This window comes from Cebus imitator, unplaced genomic scaffold (genome assembly GCF_001604975.1).
Source record: "Cebus imitator isolate Cc_AM_T3 unplaced genomic scaffold, Cebus_imitator-1.0 Scaffold95, whole genome shotgun sequence".
NCBI lineage: Eukaryota > Metazoa > Chordata > Mammalia > Primates > Cebidae > Cebus > Cebus imitator.
Window position 1 is genome coordinate 6,646,729 of NW_016107410.1, and position 15,649 is coordinate 6,662,377.

General features: G+C 38.6%; 1 protein-coding gene across 22 annotated transcripts in view; it reads left to right on the forward strand.

Annotated features, from left to right (window-relative positions):
* The window catches only part of R3HDM1 (R3H domain containing 1), a 195,160-nt gene that overhangs the window by 144,273 nt on the left and 35,238 nt on the right, over positions 1-15,649 (forward strand). The gene's annotated exons all lie outside the window — the stretch shown is intronic.

Here is a 15,649-nt window from a genome sequence, read left to right on the forward strand (position 1 = left end):
TCCCAGCTACTTGGGAGACTGAGGCAGGAGACTCAACTTGAACTTGGGAGGTGGAGGTTGCAGTCAGCCGAGATCATCCCATTGCACCCCAGCCTAGAAAATAAGAGTGAAACTCTGTCTCAACATACGTACACCCATACATAAATAAATAAGATGTTGTCATTCAGTTATGGTTTCAGATGTCATTTGGTGGTATAGAAGGGATTGACATACCTTGTTGCGCTGGAAAACGGGGGCTTAGTTCTGAGTTTGCCAGAACTCGCCCTGCCCCAAGAGGATCTCACATATTTTCTCTCTCCTTCCATCTTTATGGCTGCCAGTGTTTCAGTACATGATTAAGGAGGTCCAGGCTTTTTTTATTTTTTGAGACAGAGTCTAACTCTGTTGCCCAGGCTGGAGTGCAGTGGTGCAAGCTCACCTCACTGTACCCTCTGCCTCCTGGATTCAGGCAATTCTCCTGGCACAGCCTCCCAATTATCTTTGATTACAGGTGTGTGCTACCATGCCCAGGTAATTTTTTTGTTTGTTCATTTTTTTAGTAGAGATGGGGTTTTACCATGTTGGCTAGCCTGGTCTCGAAATCCTGACCTCAAGTGATCCACCTACCCAGACCTCCCAAAGTGCTGGGATTTCAGGTGTGAACCACTGTGCCCAGCCTGGCCTAGGCTTTTTAAATGGCAGATTGGTTGTGAATCTCTCAGGCAACCTTGCAATTTAATATCATACTGAGTCGTAGGTCCTTTGAGGCAAAACCACTGCACAATGAAAATAGAAATATATACTTGGTTAAATTTCCCATTTGTTGTATAAATTTCATAAATAAGAAAAAAAAAAAAACCTCCGAATCTGAGTTTTTTACCCTGATAAATCTAAGTTTGGGATCTGGAATGCCAATTCAGTTTCTGAATCGTCAGAGGCAGAATTCTGTGCAAAAGTAGAGTGAAATGAAAGGTGAGAAAATTGTTGAATTATCTACTTTTTGAACCAGAGTTTAATTTTTTATTTATCAGAGAATATTACCAAAGTCATCATTTCTGTGTAGGGCAGAGGCTGAGAGATGGGTACTAAGTTATCTCTGAAGGCCTGCATACTGGGAAGAGGGACTTTCATGAGGGAAGGATATCAAGCATATAAGAACCTATATAAAGATGGCTTAGGCTTCCAGACTTTTTCATTGTTTGTTATATTTGTCAATTCCTTGAAACAAAAAAGATTTTGTGTGCTTGACTTCTAAGAGAGTTTGCCATAAGAATGTGGCTACAGATGAGAGAGCGTAATTATGTGCCTGCCTCTGTAGTGAGCGTTATTTTAAATATAACGGCAGAATCCAAAAGCTGTCAGGTGGGTGCTGATGACTACACTTTGGAAAGATCCTTGGTTTTAGTCCCTGGCCCTGCTTCATGAAGAAAATTTTAAAAGTTGAAGAGCCTTGGCCTTGGCCTGAGGGATAGCCTGGAGCACAGAAAATTAAAAGGTAGATGAGATTCTCCAACAACCTCCAATGTGAATCTTAATTAAAAGTCTTTGGTTCCGGGCATGGTGACTCCCGCTTGTAATCTCAGCACTTTGGGAGGCTTAGACAGTGGATCACTTGAGGTCAGAAGATCAAGACCAACCTGGCCAACGTGGTAAAACTCAGCTCTACTAAAAATACAAAAGTTAGCCAGGTATGGTGGCGAGCACCTGTAATCCCAGCTACTCGGTAGGCTGAGACAGAATTACTTGAACCTGGGAGGCAGAGGTTGCAGTGAGCCAAGAACCACAGCACTTCAGCCTGGGCAGCAGAGCAAGACTCTGCCTCAAAATTTTTTAATTTAATTTAAAAGTCTTTGGCCAGGCACAGTGGCTCATGACTGTAATCCCAGCATTTTGGGAGGCCAAGGCGGGCAGATCACCTGAGGTCAGGAGTTTGAGACTAGCCTGATCAACATGGAGAAACCCGTCTCTACTGAAAAAACAAAATTAGCTGGATGTGGTGGTACATGCCTGTAATCCTAGCTACTTGGGAGGCTGAGGCAGGAGAATCTAGTCGCTTGAACCGAGGAGGCGGAGGTTGCGGTGAGCCAAGATCACCCCATTGCACTCCAGCCTGGGCAACAAGAGCAAAACTCTGTCGCCGCCAAAAAAAAAAAAAAAAAAAGTCTTTGGAATTACTCACAGCTTGGGGCTGTGACCCAAATGAGGCAGATAAACTTGAAATAAGGTGGGTGTAAGCTGACAGTAGTGATTGGTCACCATGTGACAAACTAGCACTGATCTGTTCCAAGTATAGAGTACTAATATGAGAAATTGAATAGGTTATACATGAAGCTGGGAATGTATATTCTGTCAGATTCCTATCTTGGCACATTTTGGACTGGTTACTTGGTAGGAAGTCAAGTCACATACATATTTAATTAAAGATCTCTGGCTGGCCACAGTTTCTCACGCCAGTAATCCCAGCAACTTTGGGAGGCCAAGGCAGGTGGATCACTTGAGATCAGGAGTTCAAGACCAGCTTAGCCAACATGGTGGAACCTGTCTGCACTAAAAATACAAAAATTAGTCACGTGCAGTGGTGGGTGCCTGCAATCACAGCTGCTTAGGAGGCTGAGGCAGGAGAATCGCTTGAACCTAGGAGGTGGAGGTTGTAGTGGACCAAGGTGGCACCACTGCACTCCAGCCTGGGCAACAGAGTGAGACCCCATCCCAAAAAAAAAAAACAATACAGAATTAATTAAGGATCTCTTTGGGTAGAGAAAAAACAATTTGTAATTAACCAATGGCATTTTTTAAAACATAGCATTCTTTACAGAAAATGTTATTTCTGCTTCTGGGCAATAGACACATCATCATAATATTTCAAGTTTACTTGGAACCATCACATAAAAAGTCAACTATTGGTAATTTTTATTAATGAGATAATTGAATTACCATCTAAGGGCTAATGTTTAGAGGCAATTCAGAAATCTAGATTTAGTGGTTTATATAAATTATATTTTATCCTACATATTTCAGTATATTTACCTGAAAAGCAGGGGCTGATCTAATTGCTGAAGCACCGGCTAGGCGCAGTGGCGCCATTTCCCCCACACACGCTAGTTAACCCATATTTCTCTCCTGGTTTCTATCCTTCCTTCCTCACTTTCTCCTTGTGCTTATTCATATACTAACACAGATATGGTACGGCGACATGTATGAAATAACACACATACACACACTCAAATTGAGTTTATAAATAGTTTTAAATATAAAATGGCTACAACTTGGTTTTGGTTTTTTGTATGACCACATCATGTCTGACATGTGGTGGGAGAATCCATTCACATTTACTATTACAACTGATACACCGAACTTTTTCCACCAGCCTGTATTCGTTTGTCTGTTTCACCACACTGTACTTGATTGGTTAGTCTTCTGCCATTTTCTCAGATGTACATCTAAGAAATTTCTCCAAATATATGCTATATTCATTGAGGCTCTTCATTATGGAATCCCACTGATCTAATACCAGGGAATATGTTGGTCTAAATAAACTAATTTTTCAGATAACTAAATCTCATGCCATTAAACATTATTTATTAGGTGGCATGATGTGATTAGAAAAAACATGGGCTTTGGAATTATATAAACCTGTCTTCAAGCCAGTGTGACCCTGGACAAGTTACTTATTTGTACTTCTGTTTTCTCGTTTGTAAGACAGAAATAATGCCTTATAGAACTGGTGTCAGGAATTACATGTCTAGAACTTTGTGTATGGAAATTGCAAATTTGCCAACCGTATATCTGATACCCAAAATAAGGAAATTCTACAATTTAGCAGGAAAAATAAATAACCAGACCCCCTCAAAAAAAAATTGGGTAAAGGATTTGAATAGAAATTTCTCCAGAGAAGACATGCAAATGGCAAACAGGCCGGTGAAAGGATGTTTGACATCACTAATCATCAGAGGAATGCAAATACAACCATAATGAGATATCACCTCACACCTGTTAAAAATGGCTATTATCAAAAAATCAAAAGTCGGTAAGTGTTGGTAAAGATGTGGAAAAAAGGAAACCCTTGTAATTAAAAATGTAAAATGGTGCAGCTGCTATGGAAAACAGTACAGAGGTTCCTTAAAAATAGAACTATCATTTGATCCAGCAATCCCAAGTATTTCTGGGTATTTATTGCAGAAGAATTGAAATCAAGATCTTGAAGAGATACTTACACTCCCTTGTTCATTGCAGCATTATTCACAATAGCCAAGATGTGGAAACAACCTAAATGTCAATTGACGGATGAGTGGATTAAAAAAATGTGGGTATGGCTCATTCTTGTAATCCCAACACTTTTTGAGGCCAAGGCATGAGGGTGGCTTGAGCTCAGGAGTTTGAGACTAGCCTGGGCAACATAGGGAGACTTCATTTCTACAAAAAAATTTTAAAAGTAGCTGAGTGTGGTGGTACATACCTGTGGTCCTAGCTACTCTACTGAGGAAGTTGAATTGTGAGAAGATAACTTGAACCTGGGAGGTCAAGGCTACGGTGAGCCGTGATTATACCACTGTATTCCAGCTTGGGCGACAGAGCCAGACCCTCTCTCAAAAAAGGAAAAAAGGTTATGTATGTACTGTAATGGAACATTATTTACCCTTTAGAAAGAAGGAAATCCTGCCATAGATAACAACATGGATGAACCTTGAGTATATTATGTTGAGTGAAACAAGCCAGTCACAGGACAAATACTGCTTTATTCTATAGTATGACCTCTAAAACTTAGCTGGGTGCAGTGGCTCACACCTGTAATCCCAGCACTTAGGGAGGCTGAGGCGGATGGATCACCTGAGGTCAGGAGTTCAAGACCAGCCTGGCCAACACGGTGAAACCCCATCTCTACTAAAAATACAAAAATTAGCTGGGCATGGTGGTGCTGGTTGTCTCAGCTACCCCGGAGGCTGAGGCTCAAGAATCACTTGAACTTGGGAGATAGAGGTTGCAGTGAGTCAAGATAGTCCCACTGTACTCTAGTCTGGGTGACAGGGCCAGACTCTGTCTCAAAAAATACATAAAATAGTCAAACTTGTAGAAGCAGAGTAGAATGGATTGTTGCCAGGGGCTGCAGGGAGGGGGAAGTGTAAAGTTACTCTTCAGTGGATATAACATTTCTTTTATCCAAGATGAATAAATTCTGGAGATCTGCTATACTACATTTTGCCTATAGTCATACTGTGTTGTACACTTGAAGTTTTGTTAAAAGGGTAGCTCTCGTGTTTAAAAAAAAAAAAAAGGGTTATGGTGTCTTTGAGAGATTTGTGACATCCGTTTTAATAGTTGACATGCCTTTAGCACTTACCTGGTTCTGGGCTCTGTTCCAGATCATTGTGATGAGTGTATACTTCTCCAAAAAGCAAGTATGAAAGCCGGAAGAAACTATACAGAATCATTAATTTATCCTTAAAGCAACAAATATTTTTATTTTGGCTGTTATTTCCAGTTAGACTAAATGTAATAAGATGTGAATTTTTTTAGTGTGACTTTTTTTCCTGATTAATATGTTTTCTGTGTAACCTGAATCTATGCCATTGTTCTTTTCTGCCTGGTCAAACCAATACTTCTTCAAAGAAACTACCTTTTTTGGTTTAAGAAAATTTATCTTTTTGTTTACCTCACAGAATTTGAAGTCTACATTTTTATAAGAATGCTCAGCTGAGAAATGAAAAATAAATCACATTAATTTTCAAAGTTACATAAAGAAAAATATGTGTAGCAGATTCTCAATATTTATAGATTTTGTATTCATAAATTTGCCTATTTGCTGAAATTACTTGTAACCCCTAAATTGATATTCATTGGACTTTTCTTTTTCATTCCTGGACATTCAGTGTGGCAAAAAAGTTTTAGTCATCAGGCAAGCCATTCCCAGCTGAGGTCAAACAAGGCACATGCTGCTTCCCTGTTTCAGTTCTTCTATTGTAAACAATTGTCCTTTTCAGTCTATTAAGTGCCACGTTGTTCACATTTTTTTGGGTTTTGTTTGAAATGGCTCTCAAACACAATGCTGATTTTCTGTCTTGTGTTACTAAGCACAAGAAAGCTCTGCTGTCTCTTCAAGCATGAGTTGGTATTGGCTATCAGTTCAATGTTAATCAATCAACAAAACAGTACATCCAGAAAAAGAGGAAATTCACAGATGTATACGTGAGGCCACTCCAGAAAGTCCTAAAGTAACATCGCAAATGCATGACAAAGTTATGAAAAACATGGAAAGGCAGCTAGATTGGTGGATTCATGAGATGATGAGCGAGTTTATCTTCCTGTTTTGGGGGATTTTTTTCTGTCCTCTTTTTTTTTAAAAAAATTTTTTTAACTTTTTATCTTTGAACAAATGGCTCCAGATTTTCTGTTCTCTTGGCTTCTCAATATGATAATCAAGTTTTTAACAAAACATAGTGGACAAGATTGTTGTGAAACTGAAAGCCAAAGAAATGTGTGATCATGTTACCCAAGGTCAAGAAAATGTTAAATAAAATTTAATTTAATTTTATTTTATTTTATTTATTTATTTTTTTTTGAGACGGAGTTTCACTCTTGTTACCCAGGCTGGAGTGCAATGGCGCCATCTCGGCTCACCGCAACCTCTGCGTCCTGGGTTCAGGCAATTCTCCTGCCTCAGCCTCCTGAGTAGCTGGGATTACAGGCATGCGCCACCATGCCCAGCTGATTTTTTGTATTTTTAGTAGAGACGGGGTTTCACCATGTGGACCAGGATGGTCTCGATCTCTTGACCTCGTGATCCACCCGCGTCGGCCTCCCAAAGTGCTGGGATCACAGGCGTGAGCCACCGGGCCCGGCCAATAACATTTTATTATCAAGAAATAGTGTGAAGAGCTGGGCACAGTGGCTCACGCCTGTAATCCCAGCTTTTGGGAGGCCAAGGAGGGTGGATCACTTGAAATCAAGAGTTCGAGACCAGCCTGGCCAACATGGTGAAACCCCACCTCTACTAAAAACATAAAAATTAGCCACGTGTGGTGTCAAGCACCTGTAATCCCAGCTACTCAGGAGGCTGAGGCAGGAGAATCACTTGAACCCATGAGGCAGAGGTTGCAATGAGCTGAAATGGTGCCACTGCGCTCCATCCTGGATGACAGAGCGAGACTTCTCTCAAAAAGAAATACTGCAAAGTTTCCCAAAGTTTTTGCATTTCTAGAATCTCATTTGTCTTCACAGTGTCCTTCTAAAAAGGAAAAGAGTATGTATTTGTTTTTATTTTACATGTAGACATTATGAAATTTCAACCCTATATATCCTCATATAATTGGTCTGGCCCTGATCTTAAGCCTGAGCAACATTATTTTTTAATGCCCTCGTGGTGATTCTAGTGGGCATCAAGAGTTGGAACACTCTGGCCTAAACTAACCAGCCCTCCAGTCTTGTTTTCATTCATGCCTTCAGCTGTCCACAAGTAGCTATATCCCTGGTAAAATTTTACACATTAGCAATAAAGTCATGATGTCTGTTTGTCACTGTTTGTTAGTAGATTTTCATCTGAAATCCAGTGTCCTGACATAAAACTATATAAAGTACTACATACTAACAATTTATAAATCTCAAGTGCTTAGATGGAAAGTGTATCTTAAACTCTAGGCTACAGGGTCTTGATCCATACAGTCTTATTTTGTTTTAGATGCTAAATGTATTATAGTAGCCTTCATTTTGTTGCAAGATTATAAGGTAGAAGATTCCTATAAGAACACTAAGTTAAGTGAGCCTTTGTTTTGAAAAATGTCTTACTTGGCTTGGGTTGCTTAGCAAAATTGTTTTCTTACAGAGGCTGCTTGTGTAGAATGGTAGAATTTGAATTATTATGTCTACTTTCAGCTTAACTCTTCAGTTTACTGAGGCAGTTTTGTGTATGAATTGGATTGTGTTGTTACTTATTAAGATTGAACACAGCCTGATGATATAAGTCACATGTACTGTCACTTTGAGCAAGCAAAGTACGTACTACTCAGGGACACTAGCTTTACAACAACTCGTGACATTTTTCTCAGTCCTTATGGAGAGAAAATTAGTTTGATACCGGCAGAATCTTCAAAAGTGGGCAAGTGAGTTGGATATCTTCAAAATGCTCTCATTTTTACTGGTTCTTCTCCTATTTTACCTTTCATTTTCCCTATTTTTATCTTGAAATTCAAAAGGATAATACCTTTGTCTTTGATGTATATTCTCAAAGGAGAAGCATAAAGAGAGGAACTTGAAAAGACTGTAGCCTTTTTTTTTAAGAACCTTTAAAAAATGTTTCACAGAATCTTTATATGAAAAAGAAAACCTACTTTCTTTTTCCCTTTTTTCTCTCCACAGTCTGTTTTTCCTTATTTTTGTATCCTAGTATTTCTCCAGTGTCCCCTTTCTCCTATTTGTGAATCCTCTCTTGTATTTATTTTATTTCTCCTAAGCTACTAGTTTTACATTTTCAGTTTTTTGTTTGCCTCAGTTATCCTTTGAAATAATTGATAATGAGTCTGTCAATCTGAACTATATCTTTACCAAGTTTCACTTCTGTCATTATTAAAAATGAAGTTACTAACACCTAGCTTAGAGAAATAAAATGTAGTAAGAAGTAAAATTTCGATCATACAAGATAAGTTCAAGAGATGTGTTGTACAAGACTGTCTACAGATAAATATTGTATTATACACTTAAAACTCTGTGAGGCTAGATCTTGTATTAAGTGTTCTTACACCAATAAAAATATTTTTTAAACTGAGCAAACCGATATACTCTACAGCGTATCTGCACTGATAGCCTATGTATGATTTTGTAGCAGAATGAAGAAAGGTAATGTTGAAGGAATAAAATGCAAAAGAAAAAAAGTTACTTTCACTGTTAAAACGTTGCCTTTTCAGATCATTCATTTCTTCTTTAGTGGATATAAAAGAGGGGTTTTTTTTGTTTGTTTGTTTTTTTAACCATTTTTATAGGCATGTGTTTATTAGCAAATTTATTAGTAAATTGATTTATTCACAAAAAGTGTTTAAGGAGAAGGGAAGAGGGTGCCGTAGCTATTTCATTTTTGTGAACTCACCAACATGAGTGATAATAGTAATACTTTGGATTTAAATTATTTAAGTAGGTACTTTCAAGGGATAGGAGAGAGAGGTAACATCTCATGCAAAAAACCTTCTTTTTATGCATAATTGATCACACAGAATATTTGTGGTACTTCCTCAGACTCTCAGTGAGGTTCTGTTGTTGAAAAATACCCCAAATACTTCTCTTATATCTGTGTTTTGTCTATTAAACAGTCCTTCCTCTATATACCTTGTTTAGGTCTTTCTGGTTAAACATACATAGTCATTGTAGAAAATTTGAAGTTTCAAGTGTTTGGTAACAAATCAGCTACAATCTCAGCACCCAAAAATAATCACTGCTAAATTTTGATGTACTTCACCAAAGTCATTTTTCATTGTGCATACATATATATGAACTATGTTAGCAATCAAATTTTTTAACATTTTATTTAATACTTTGTAAGAGCTGCATTATTAATTTTTCTTTTAGGCTGAGCATGGTGGCTCTTGCCTATCATCCCAGCACTTTGGGAGGCTGAGGCAAGGAGTTCGAGAGCTTAGGAGTTCAAAACCAGCCTGGGCAACATAGTGAAACGTCATGTCTACAAAAAATACAAGAATTAGCTGAGCATGGTGGTGCATGCCTGTGGTAATAGCTACTCAGGAGGCTGAGGTGGGACAATTGCTTGAGCCCAGGAAGTTGAGGCTGCAGTGCTCTGAGATCACACCATTGAACTCCAACAGAGAGAGCCCCTGTTTCCAAAAAAAAACGGAAGGAGAGAAAAAGTTTTTCTTTTAAAATTAAACCATATATAAGCTGGATGTGGTGGTAGGCACCTGTAATTCTAGCTACTTGGGAGGCTAAAGCAGGAGAATCGCTTGGACTTCAGAGGCAGAGGCTGCAATGAGTCGATACGGTGCCACTGCACTCTAGCCTGGGCAACAAATCAAGACTCCATCTCAAAAACAAATAAACCATATATAAATATTTGGAATAAAGTAGTGAAATTCTGCCTCTCTAATCTATTGCCCTTTCTGGAAGGCAGTCACTATACATAAATATAATCACTAGAGTCTTTGTTTTGAGATGTAGTCTCACTCTGTAGCCCAGGCTCAAGTGCGGTGGTGCAATCTCAGCTCACTGCAACCTCTGCCCCCTCTAGTTCAAGCGATTCTCCTGACTCAGCCTCCCAAGTAGCTGAGATTATAGGCCACCACACCTGGCTAATTTTTGTGTTTTTAGTGGTGGGGTTTCACTGTGTTGGCCGGGGTGGTCTTGAACTCCTGACCTCAAGTGATTTACCCGCCTCAGCCTCCCAAAGTCCTGGGATTACCGGTGGGAGCCACCACACCCAGCTGGGTTTTTTTTTTCTAAGTGGAGATCAGTGTTGTTTTTGTTTATGTCATTTAGAATCTTTTTATGAATGTTTTATTCTGCAACTTGCTTGTCTTATTAAACATTATGCTTGACCAGGTGCAGTGGCTCATGCCTATAATCTCAGCAGGTGGATCACCTGAGGTCAGGAGTTCTAGACCACCCTGGCCAATATGGCAAAACCCCATCTCTACTAAAAACTATAAAAATGAACTGGGCATGGTGGCACATGGTTATATTCCCAGCTACTCCAGAGGCGGAGGCAAGAGAATCATGTGAACCCGGGAGGCGGAGGTTGCAGTGAGCCAAGATCATGCCATTACACTCCAGTCTGGGTGACAGAACAAGACTGCATCTCAAAAATAAAAATAAATGAACATTTTGCTTAAAATTTTTTCCATAGAGCATCTGAATTTTAGGTTAGGATAGAGAGAAGTTAGCTTGAGTAAGAGCCTCAAATTTGTATTTAAGACTCTTAAAAACAAACCAAAAAATTAGGCCAGTAGCAGTCTTTGAAGTGAACTTGAAGTGGGAAGAACCCCCAGGCAGAGGGGTATCGTATTATGTGCATCAAGTGGTGGCGTCCTCAGCTGTGATGGTAGCAGTAGGAAGGGAATTAATCTGGGGTGTACTTTGAAAGAAGAAACTAATATTTTATGTTATTTTAGGTGAGGATTAAAGAAAGATTCGAGATTTCTTAATGGGTAATGCCTCACTAGCAGTAATACATGTTGGGATTGAAAATGAGTGTAACTGTTATTTGAATATTATTTACTTTAAAATACCTACTAGATCTAATGTCAGCAAACTTTTTTTGAAACAGGCCAAATAGGAAATATTTGAGGCTTTGTAAGCCAAGATACAGAATTGTGGATTCTATTTAGGTATTTAATAACAAGGGGGAAAATAAGTTTTCATAAATTTTTATAGATAAAATTCAAAATATAATGAGCACAATGGATTTATTTTGGGTGGTAGATAATATTTTACTTAATTGGAGTTCTGAGTTAGTGTTCTCTGTCATCAAGTAGATTTCAAATGTTCATCTGTAAAAACCGTTCTTAGCTTGCAGTCAGTACAGAAGCAAGCAGTGGGCTGGGTTTCGCCTGTCGGCCATAGTTTGCCAACTTGACGGTTGATAGCCAGCAAATAAAAGACCAAGATGCAGTGGTCACAAATGAAGGCCAACGACATAGGAAAAAGGAATGTGGAACTCAACATACAAGGAGACTTCAAAGATTAACAGTCAGGTGTTGGGGGTAGGGGAGGAGGAGAGATGAAGACCATAAAGGGGGAAAAAAAATTAGATGTGACCAGAAGAGGTCATTTGTAATCTTGGAGATAGTATGTGGTAAAGTAAGTAAGTTTGGACGGTTCATGAATTATTATAGACAAAATGTCATAGTATTTATTCAAAAAGAGGAAAGATGTAACTACTTTGAAAATTAGAAGAGAAAGAACTTGTATAAAAGAGAAAAGAATTTTTAGGCCAGGTGCAGTGGTTCACGCCTGTAATCCCAGCACTCTGGAAGGCTGAGGCATGCAGATCAGCTGAGGTCAGGAGTTCAAGACCAGCCTGGCCAACATGTCTCTTCTAAAAATACAGAATTAGCCAGGCATGGTGGTACCTCCCTGTAATCTCAGCTACTGGGGAGGCTGAGACAGGAGAATTGCTTGAACCTGGGAGGCAGAGGTTGCAGTGAGCTGAGATGGCGCCATTGCATTTATTTCAGCCTGGGGACAAGAGTGAAACTCTGTCTCAAAAAAAATAAAAATTAAAAATTAAAAAATTTAATATGAAAGGAAAAAGGAATGATTCTCTAAATCTTCCCTGCCTACTTTTGAATTACTCTTCAGTTTAGATTTTTGCAGCTTTTATTCCTCAAGTAAATTTTAAGCTTTTCCAAATTGTTTTTAAAAATCCACAGTGACTTTTTTTTACTGCCTAAGGTTTTGAATGCCTGTTGCCAAACTTGCCGTTTTAGATATTTCTTGAGGCCACAAACAACCTGTACAACAAGCAATCCCCTGAAGTAGGCCAACCCAATTTACAAAGTAGAAGTAGTATGTGTTAGAAGTGTCCCTCTAGCATATCCTGTGTATTTTATTTTTTGAATAATTTCCAAGTCTTGGGAGTGTGCTGACTTTGGTATTTTACTTGCTATCAGGCCCAATATGAGGGATATTGAAGAAAGAATCTTTAAAACTTGCATCCTCCTGACTTCTGTTTTTAGCCTAAATGGAGTAATAGAAACTGATTTTCTCCTCCTACCTTGACCAAAAAGCCAGAAAATTATGTGAAACAATAGTTTCTAAATAATGGGCATTGGACAGTGAAGAATAGTAAACCCTGAGTGGGAGAAACAAAAGAAGCCAGTCTCAGGATTGCCCCAGCTTAGTGCCTCTACCCTCCCCCCTCCTTCAAAAAAAGTTTCCCAGCCACAGCTCAGGGAGGGGGAACCCAAGCAGAGTCTCTGAGTCAGGAAATGGAGTTGAGACTTAAGGAAGCCAAAGTAGCTGGAGTTTACAGGGCAGAGTACTGAAGAGGAGAGCTCTAGAGATCTCTGGAGGGACCTCCTTTGAGTCTTACTTGAATAGATTGGTGCATATGTTTGCAAAAACTACCTGAGGCCGGGAAAAGAACCACTCAAAAGGAGCAGACATAAACAATCCCTGGAACTCACCCAAGAACAGTAATCATTTGTAGTCCTACCAGCCAGTGTCAAAACTGCATAATATCTGAAGCATCAAGTAGAGGATTTAAAAGGACACTATCTCAATGTGGAGGGAAATTGATCTTAGTTAAGCTGCTGTTTGGCTCTAAGCTTCCTGTTGCCCCATCACCAAAAAAAATTAAAAACAAAAGGGTGCTGTGGTCCTGCCTAAAAATCATAAAAGAAAAACCCAAAAGAATTAAATTGTTTCCAGACAACTTAACTGTGGTCCAGAACAAAGCTCAAAAATACTATTACAAATTACAAGAGTATCCAACACCCAACAAGGCTAAATTCACAATTTAGTCTTGACTCCAATCAGAAATTATCTGTCTCCAATCAAAAAGTCCTGATAATGCAGAGAATCAGGAAACTTAAATCTAATAATGAGAAAAATCAGTGAGTTGAAACTGTGAAACAATGCCAGTGTAAAAATCAGAGGGAAAATGATAAACAAAGCATCATTGCTCTTAAGAGGCCTAATTCATGTGTAATTGGCATCCTCAAAAGAGAGAAAAGGGAACAAAAAATAATTGAATAAGTGATGGTTGAAGTTTTTCAAAGTTTGATGAAAATTATAAACCCACAGATCCAACAAGCTCAGCAAAGTCCAAGCAAAAGAAATGTGAAGAAAACGTCTTAAAACATTATAAAGAGAAAATCTTAAAAGCAGCCAGAGGGGAAAAAAGAGTCATTGCATACTGAGGAACACAGTTAAGAATGTCAGCAGACTTAAAAGCAGTACAAGCCAGAAGACAGTGGAACAACATCTTTATTTGAAGAAGTGAAACAAAGAAAACTTGCATTCTATACCCATAAAAATATCTTTCAAAAACAGAGTTTCAAACACACAAAAGCTGAATTAATTGCCAGCCCACCCGAACTGTGAGAACTGTTAAAGCAAGTTTTCAGACAGAAGGAAAGTGATACCAAATGGAAATTGTTGGTACACAAAAAAATACAAATAAAAGGTAAGCAATATATAGGCTTAAAAAACAAATATATTTTTGTCCTTCTGACAAAGGACTTGTGTGTGTAATATATCTAGAATGCTCAAACCAACTACCTGGGGAAACAGTTTGTTTTAAGCATGAAACATACTTCTACCATATAACCCCACTTCCAGGTATTTAAGAGAAATGAATACTGGAAGCAACCCAAATGTTTAGCTACAGGTGAATGGATAAACAAACCATGGTGTATTCATCAGTGGGATACTACTTAGCAATAAAACGAATGACCTATTGGTAAAGCAACATGATGAATTTCATAATTATCCTGAGTGACAAAAAAAAAAGGGAGGGGGCAGGCCAAAAAATAGTATATAAACCATATTATTTCATTGATATTAAATTATAGAAATGCAACCTAATCTCTGTTGACAGCAGACAGATCAGTGGTTACCTGGAGCCAGGAGTCTGGGAAGAGTTTATAGGGAAGAAGGAAAGGTGGGACTGCAAAGAGGCACAAGGCAACTTTGGGGGTTGGTGAGGTTTCATGATGTGTATATACATAAAAACTCATCAACTTCTATACTTTATGTGCAGTTTATTTTCTATAAATTATACCTCAGTAAAACTATAAAATAATCTCAAACATTTTTTTAGAGGCTGGTTCTTGCTGTCACTTAGGTCAAGAGTGCAATGGTGTGATCCTGGCTCACTGAGGCCTCAATGTCCTGGGCTAAAGCAGTCCTCCTGCCTCAGCCTCTAAGTAGCTAGGACTACAGGAGCACACCACCATACCCAGCTAATTTTTTAGTTTTTTTAAACATAGGACCTCGCTATATTACCCTGCTGGTGTCGAACTCTTGGGCTCAAGTTATCCTCCCACCTCAGTCTCCCAAACTGCTGGATTTACAGATGTGAGCCACCTTGCCTAGCCTTCTTTTCTAATAGTTTAACAAAGACTAGTTTTAGATAAAGTGAAAAGAAATACTGTAAAACTAACAAATCATTAAAAACAAGAGTAAGAATTTGTAAGGAAAGATAGGTCCCAGGGCATTTAATGGAGTGATAAAGGTAGACTCAGATTAACTGATTATAAAACCTGTTACAGAGTCATATTGAAATGAAATGTTAAAATTTAATCCAAAACTTTTTTTAAAAAAAGCAAATGACTAAAAATAGCTCCTTTCAGCCAGAGGTGAGAGTTTGGGGGGGCAGTGGGGAAAGAAAGTCCAAATAACTATTTTGGACCAGCCTGACCGACGTGGTGAAGCCCATCTTTTCTAAAAATACAAAAGATTAGCTGGACATGGTGGCGTACTCCTGTAATCCTGATAAAATACATGTAAAACCTTTATGCCCAAAACCATCTTGTGATGCGGAAGGTTAGTGCTCCCTATGATTTATGCCTTAGATGTCAGAAAACCACAGCCCACAATCTAAGAATGTTTTTTAAATTTTTAAAGGATTATTGTTTTTTAACTCAAGTGACCACATGTTCCTCAGGGCTAAAATATTTACTAGCTGACTTGTAGAAAAAGTTTGCCAGCATCTGCCTTTAAAAAAAACCTTGAC